Source organism: Phocoena sinus, chromosome 4, assembly GCF_008692025.1.
Source record: "Phocoena sinus isolate mPhoSin1 chromosome 4, mPhoSin1.pri, whole genome shotgun sequence".
NCBI lineage: Eukaryota > Metazoa > Chordata > Mammalia > Artiodactyla > Phocoenidae > Phocoena > Phocoena sinus.
In genome coordinates this window covers 143,272,966-143,280,630 of record NC_045766.1, presented here as the reverse complement: position 1 = coordinate 143,280,630, position 7,665 = coordinate 143,272,966, and positions in this window count along the sequence as shown.

The window sequence follows — 7,665 nt, the reverse complement described above, 5'->3', positions numbered from 1 at the left end:
TGACCAGACCAGGCCTCCTTCCAAGACCTTCTGGCTGACAAGGGACGCGGGCAGTGGCTGCCCTTAATCCACTGGTCCCGGTCTCCTGCTGGAGATCTGCAGGGTATCAGCACCAGCTGGTGACAGGTTTTAAGGTTGTCAAAAGAAGAAAGTTCCTCAGAGGCCCCCTGTCCCCTAGTCTAGTCACACCCATCTGGATTTGTTTTTTCTCCTGCTTGAAACTGTAGGGGAGGGAAAATTTCCCCCGTTACCCCTCTTGGGTTCTTATGGATGGACTGATAGTAAAATTGACACAAGACAGATTAGCAGGAGAGAAACTAATTTTAATTCACGCACGTGGAGGTCTCATAGAAATGGAACCTAAGAAGTGGGCAAAGCAAGCAGCTTTTATATTTTTTAGACAAAGAAATGGTAAATTTGTGAGGAATTGAAAGGACAAAGAAACTTGCGTTTGGGTGCCCAATTAGTGAAGCATCTAAACAGTTTGGGCTTGGGGCAGTCAATGAAAGGAGGCACGGGGATTTTTATACAGGCTTCTCGGCCCCTAATTCCCTGTCTCTGGTGATAAGGGTGTCCTTCGACCTCCAGGTGCAGGGGGCGCACCCTTCACATGGGAGATTTCTTTCCTGCTCTCAGGCAGACAGAAAGGTCAGAGCGTCCCTCTTGCATTAGTCGTTCCTTAAGCACCTTTAATTCAAAACAATATGCCATCGAGGCACATTTGGGGGTGGCCTACTGTGGGCCCCACGATCCTGAACCACTGGAGTCTGCATAGGAGCTGCCTCCCCTGATGCGCTGGAGGGGACACGGTGCGCCTGTGGGCTCCCATCACAGTAACCCAAAGCTCCCAAGCCCGCCTCCCGGGGAAAAATCTCACATCACGTTCTCTGCATCTCTTTACCGCCAGCCCCAGGCTGGCCCAGCTTCCCGCCCTAAACCCAGGAGACCTGGCTCCCCCGTTTTCCTTCAGCCAGGGGGCTGGTCGGTGGTAGCGAGGCTGTCACATGAACACCACTTCTCAGGAGGTAGACAGGCCTAAGGAGCCCTGGGGAGGCCTTTGGGTGGCATTGGGTGCTGGCAGCCCTATTCCCATCAGAAAGAATCAGGCCAGCAATCAAAACAGAGTCCCCTCCTGAAAGAGAGAGGCAGCCTAGGTTAGAGTAGAAACAGAAGTCTAAAGATGCTTCACACCTGGCCGGCAGGGTCCAGTCAGGAGACAGACCACAGGGTGATTTGAAATGGAAAGTTTATTACAAAGAATTATGAAAAGGGCATCGGAGTAACAGAGAATTGGCAGCGACAGGTACAGAGAACATTGAAGTGTACAGGAATAGCAAAACGCAGGGAGCAGCCCTCAGGCTGACATGGGACCCCCAAGGGAGACCCCACCCCAGGCCGTGCTGGAGCAGGCGCAGCGTGGCCCGGTGTGGCCGGCAGCGTGGGGCAGGCACGGGGCTCGCTGGCTGGTGGAGAAGTCATGGGGGGCCTCACCAGCGGGGTTGCTGGAGGCTCGTCCGCTGGGATGCCAGGGGGTGCCGTGCGCCAGAGCTCTCTACCAAGCCACCCCAGGGGATACAGGAGAGGCTGCTCTTGGGACCTGCCTTGCCAGGTCACTCCAGTGCAGAGACCCTGGGAGAAGGGCCAGGGGAGGTGCTGGCCACTGTGCACTGCAGGGCCTGAACACTGGAACAGCAAGAGAAACCCCCCCTCCAGTGTCCCTCCGCGGTTCTGTACTGACGAGGCTCCTCACAGCTCTGGCCCCAAAGCAGAACCATTTGCAAAGCCCAGAGCAGGCAAAGAAGGGAGGATCTGAAGCTGAGAGGGAACAGACCGAGAGCTGACACAAGCCCACGCACCGGCGAAGTCCACCCCTACAGTCAGCCATTCCCTCCATGTCCACTGCGTGCATCTCGAGGCAGCCCTGAGCTAGGGGGCCGTCTGCAAAGGTGACGGAGGCCCTCGCGAGGGCGCCAGATTTAGTACATAAAAGTGCAGGACAAAGCTCAGATAAATGAGATAATTTGTTAGTATAGATCCCATGCAATATTTGGGACATACTTATACTAAAAGATTATTCATCCTTTATCTGAAATTCAGATATAGCTGGGCATCCTGTGTTTGTTTTTAATCGAAGTACAGTTGATTTACGATGTTGTAATAGCTTCAGGTGTACAGCAAAGTGATTCAGTTATATTTTTTTCTCAGATTCTTTTACACTAGAGGTTATTACAAGACACTGAATACAGTTGCCTGTGTATACGGTAAACCCTTATTGTTTATCTATTTTACGTAGTTTATATCTGTTCATCCCAAGCTCCTAATTTATCCCTCCCGTCCCTTTCACCTTTGGTAACCATAAGTTTGTTTTCTATGTCTGTGAGTCTGTTTCTCTTTTGTAAATAAGTGCATTTGTACTATTTTTTAGATTCTGTCTATAAGTGGTATCATATATTTGTCTTTCTCTGTCTGACTTACTTCACTTAGTATGATCATCTCTAGGTCCGTCCATGTTGCTGCAAAGGACAGTATTTCATTCTTTTTTTATGGCTGAGTAATATTCTATTTTTTTATATACATACACACACACACACACACACACACACACATACACACACATATACCACATCTTCTTAAACTAATTGAATGTTAGACACTTTGGATGCTTCCATGTCTTGGCTATTATAAATAGTGCTGCTATGAACATTGGGTTGCATGCATCATTTTGAATTAGAGTTTTCGTCTTTTTTCCAGATATTTGGGCATCCTGTGTTTTACCTGACACTCTGACCCCGGCACTGCCCTCAGGGACACAGAGTCTGATAGACACGTAAGTCCCATCAAGGCCTTTACTTCGGCATCTTCTGTTCACAAGAGCGTGGGTCAAGTACAGAGACTGGCTGAACTGGTTTATTCCCTGTGCCCCTACCCCCTCCTCCACAGGGGCTGGCCTGGGCCACGGCTCCTTCCATCAGAGTGTCTGTCACACCCCACAGTGATCCCCCCTCACTAGGCTTCATTCGCTCACAAATATTTCCTGGGATGCTTTTGCCGAGCTCCAGGTCTGAGTCTTCCGGGGCCAGCTGGGCTTCGGAGTTCAAAGCATTCAGGGCCAAAATAAGAAGAAGAAGAAAAGAACATACAATATATTATACAACCTCCATCAGGGCCTGGGGCAGGACCGCCAGCATGAAATACACTTAGCACTTCTGCAGCCAAGTCTGTCCCACTAAGCGGGATAAATACCCCGTAAACAGTATTGCACCTTGCTTCCGGCTGACTTATATAGCAATAAAGTGGCTCGTGAGATGCTGAGATAACTACAGACAATAAATTCTCTAGTACTTCTTACGCCCAAGGAAAATGTTCTAAAGCTTCAAGCTTATGCCAGTTCAAGCGAAGCTCAGTGCCCAGACGTGCCTGTGCAGTAAGTCACCTCCAGCCCTGGCTGCCCCAGCCCCGTGAGGGGGCCCAGCAGCGCTGTGCAGCCTCGGTCACCAGGCTGGAGGCGGGCATCGGAGAATTGTCATCTCAAGCCACGATGCAGCCCCAGAAACATGGTGCCTCTCGGCACGTCTCTGCGCGTCACCAGCTGAGAACTAAGCCATCTCTTGGGCTCCGTGACTGCCTGCTTGCTGATAGATGTCCTCGAAGCCAGTGATGGGCAGGTCACACGTCATGACCTCACAGTCCCCGGGGGCCTCCCCAGCATGCACAGCGCCCCGCCTCGTCCTCATCTGTATTTAACGCAGTCCGCAGGCGTCTCCATCCCTCAAGGGAGGCAGGAGACTTGCTCCATTCCCATGGTCAGCATCTCTTCCATGTTCCCTTCCCCTGACTTAAGCCCTGGTTTACGTCAACTGCAGGAAGCATTCACTTACCCACCCCCCACTGCACCTCAAAAAAAAAGTTTTTACGGGGCTTCCCTGGTGGCGCCGTGGTTAAGAGTCCACCTGCCGATGCAGGGGACGCGGGTTCGTGCCCCGGTCCGGGAGGATCCCACGTGCCGCGGAGCGGCTGGGCCCGTGAGCCGTGGCCGCTGAGCCTGCGCGTCCGGAGCCTGTGCTCCGCAACGGGAGAGGCCACAACGGTGAGAGGCCCGCATATCACAAAAAAGAAAAAAAAGAGTGTTTACATTTACTCTTCATGGGGTGTAAAACTCTTGCCACAAGTCGGGGGAAAATGAATGTCAGAAATCTTACTTTTCGAAAAACGTTCAGGAAGGCACTGTGTGCAGGAATAAGGAAACACCCGTTTTCTCCCAGTCTGGGGTTCTCCCAGTGAATTCACGCTGCTGATTGAAAGGGATTATCAAGCCAGGCAGAAAACACTTCTTGGGTTACCAGTACACGTTCGTTTGCATAAGAGGGCACACACAGGGACGCATTCACCCGCCACCTGGGCCTTTTTCCAATCACAGCCAGCTTCATCCTGAGGCGGCCTGGGCTTTTCATCCTGCAACCCTGCCTGCATCCTCCTCAACCATTCTAATGCCTTTCTAGAAATGCACTACAGGACCCAGCTGTTTCCTCAGCTCTGAAGCCTAGTGCAGACTGAGGTTTTAACCCGAAGCAATCTTAGCAAATCCACCACTATGATTTTCAGATGGTTCCTGAAGAGAAGTTTTTCTACCAGACATTCAGATTGTTTTCCATCACTGCCTAAATCTCTACAGCCAAGCTTCTGAATATTCATGCTCACCTTTACAAATCAGTTCTTCCTGTGCTATCCAAGCTGTTTCATGAGCAGCAAATGCTGTTTGGCATACGCTGGCGTCCTCACTGCCAACCCCACCATCCACTTCTGTCAGCATCCCTGGCCCCCCCATGCAGTGGTTTCCACGCCTCACTGGGTCTTGGTCATCACCAATCCTGCAGAACTTCAACTGCCCGCCCTTTGATTTCCAAAGTCATATGTCGTGGTGGGTCCCAACATCACTGGCTTCCTGATATCGCCAAGGACGGTGTTATCTGTGTCCCCAGCAAGCAGTGGGGTATCTTTAACTCTTTTTTTTCAGGCATGAATAGTACGACTGAACACGAAGTCACAAAAGGAAAAATAAACTTTAACATTTAAAACACACACATCAGCAACGGACAGAGGCGCCTGCACCCCTGGGAGCACTGGAGTGCCACAGTCAGGTCAGGTCAGCTTTGCAGCGAGGTGAATCTTGGCACCAAACTTATGGGAAAAAAAACTTCTCAGTGTCCAGAGCTTTCTGCATTTTGGAATTGCAGATAAGGGACTGTAGGTCTGTTCTACCGGGGAATCAAGGAAAAGACAGAACCAGCGTCTTCAAAGAGCTCCCAGTCCAACAAGAGAGAGCTGTCTGCAAACAGAGCACAGTTCAGTGGTGAAAGCTGCTATTCCTTCCGGGGAGGAAGACCTTACCCTCTATCCTCCTAGGGTTTTCCAGCTGCTCTAAGAATTAAATTGACCTGAGACAGATTAATAGAACATCAAACAAAAGTTTAATAACATGTATACATGGGAGAGGCACTGGAAAAATGAGTATCTCACCAAAATGGCTGAAGCCCTCACCTTAAACACCATCTTCAGCTGAAGACAAAAGAGCACGTTGAGGGTAGTGGTTTGGGACTTCAAAGGGGTGGAAGGCAATTCACAGAGATGGAAAAGCAGATGCGTGGTAAGCAAATGTTCGTGGGCCTTGCAGAGACAGTGGGACACAGAGTGGACTCTGACCTCTAGGTTTTCCCACCACATTGGGCCATGTTCTTTGTAGATATCTGTGGCGACGGCTCTATTCCAGGAACAGGCCCTTTATCTAAATCCTTTAGGCAGCTAAGGGGGGGGGGGGTGGTAAAAAGAAACACTTTCTGAGTCTTTTTTCTTAAAAACAATCAGCCTAAATTAATCCTCATGCCAAAGAGACATATTTTGGGTTGGCACACTTTGCTTACCTAGAGTGAGCACCTACGAAGTGGTGCCTCCAAGGCAAGCATTGCTGATCCCATTAACAAATGGAAACTCTGAGCCCAGAGTTGTTCATAACCAAGTGCTATAAAGACTTACATCTCCCCCCCAACACATTTAAATTCTAACCTCCAATGGGGTGAGGGCCTTCGGATCACAATCAGGCCATGAGGGAAGAGCTCTCACATATGGAATGAATGCCCCTATAAAAGGATCCCAGAGAGCTCTCCCTTCCCCCACGTGAGGACCGCTGGGGCCCAGGACAGGCCAGCTCAAAATGTGCCTTAATGGCATATTGATTATTTTGAATTAAAGTACTTAAGAAACGGCCAATGCAAAGGGACACTCTGACCCTCCTTTCTGTCTCCCTGAAAGCAGGACATAAATCTTTTCTGTGAAAGGAGCATCCCTTGCATCTAGAGGCAGGACACCCTTATCCCCAAAGATGGGGAATTGGGGGCTGAGAAGCACAAACCTCATTCTTTAACTGGCACCCCAAACCTAAGTTTCTTTGTCCTGTCGAGTCCTCACAAATTTATTGTTTGTCTAAAAAGTATAAAAGTTTCCTGCTTTGGCCACTTCTTAGGTCCCATTTGTATGGGGCCTCCATGCACATGAATTAGAAGTAGTTTCTTTTTCACCTGTTAATCTGTCTTGTGCCAACTGTACTATCAATCCAGCCACAAGACCCCAAGAGGAGTGGAGGGGAAGTTTCCCCCTCCCCAAGAGCACAGATAGGATCACAGCCCCTGCTATGACACTCACCAACAAAAAAAGTGGTTCTCAGACTGTGTCCAAATGAAACCAAGAGGCCTCAGATCTGTGAGAGCTACACAAGGACCTGATTATCTATTTTCACCCTTCACCTGCAACCCATTCTCAAATGTGTTCTATACCAAATTTTAACACACTAGAGACGGCCAAAATATTAAACATTTCTGCCAGGATAACTCACTTTTGTATAGGCCGCCCCCCAGGATAAAACTTTGTTGCATTCTCTTGTTTAGTTATGAACACCCAAGACTGCAGAGCTTGGTTGGCAAACACACCAGGTGTGCATTTGCCCCAAATACAAAAAGATGCCTGCAGGAGGCCACTTGTTGCAGGACTGCTAATGGAGACGAGACGGGATCAACCCATGGGCCCATCAACAGGGGACGGGTTGACCACACTCTGCGCAGCTACAAAAGCAGTCAGGACCTTGACCATGGATCCCTATGGAGCCTCCTCAAGGATGGACGGTTACATGAAAAAAGGCAAGGAGGAGGAAACATGGATAGAAAGGAGGGTCCTCCAAAAACCGGAATAAACTAAGAAAACCGGAGGTCAGTAGCGCTGGGGGAAGGACCTGGCGTCCCCGTAGGTCTGTAACCTCTGCTCGGCTCCCGACCGGCCCCCTTCCCGCGGCGGCCCCTGCGCTCCAGCTTTTCCGCGGTCTTTAGGGTTTACGTGCGGCCGGCCTTCTGGGCATCGGAGGCTCTCCGAACCCGCCGGGCTTTCCCGGGACCGGGCCCAGGCGGCGCACCTCCCGGACCGGGGGCGGCTGGGCACCCAGATTTTGCTCCCCGCCTACGAGTGGTGCTCGAGGAGGGATCTCCCCGGAGGAAGGGTTCGAAAGACGGTGGGGGTCCCAAAGGGAAAGTGCGGGGAGAGGGCGGCTCTCCCGCTGAGAACCCGCGGAACCCGCCCGCGCGGGACAGGCGCGCCCCGGGCCCAGCCCCAGGGACAGCGTGG